We start from the raw sequence: 675 nt of genomic DNA, 5'->3' as shown, positions 1-675 counted from the left end.
CACAAGTATAAATATCCTACATATCCAACCTAAAGCAAAAAACTAGACATCCTTGAGGCACTGCAAATATAGAGACACAAAAAAAAAAAACAACCTCAGTCCATCCTATATGACAAAAATGACAACATTTAAAATAGTATCACCTTTGTTTTTAACTGCAACCTACATTATTAAATTTACAATCTACACACACACACACACACACACGCACACACACACACACACACACACACACACACACATATATATATATATATATATATATATATATATATATATATATATATATAGCCTCCATCCTCGACTTCGCATTTGCCATAGATAAATAGTTAAGTTTCCATGATATTTCCCAAATGGACAATGGAATGGCCCTGCTCACAAATATACCAACAATTTGTCAGCTTTAGAGTACATATATCTGTTTACATTACTAAAAGTGTTTCTATCTGAAAATCATTAATCACTTATCACTGTATTACTTCAGCATTTACTTAGTTATAAGATGTAAGAAATGTAAACCTAAAAAACCCACAGCTCTGGCATAATCAAAACTTTGCCCTCCAACAGTCACTCCTTTCACCTTCTACAGGGCGTTTCAAAAATGATCGGTATATTTGAAACGGCAATAAAAACTAAACGAGCAGCGATAGAAATACACCGTTTGTTGCAATATGC

The sequence above is a fragment of the Schistocerca americana genome, chromosome 2 (assembly GCF_021461395.2).
Source record: "Schistocerca americana isolate TAMUIC-IGC-003095 chromosome 2, iqSchAmer2.1, whole genome shotgun sequence".
Classification (NCBI taxonomy): domain Eukaryota; kingdom Metazoa; phylum Arthropoda; class Insecta; order Orthoptera; family Acrididae; genus Schistocerca; species Schistocerca americana.
This window is presented reverse-complemented; position numbering follows the sequence as displayed.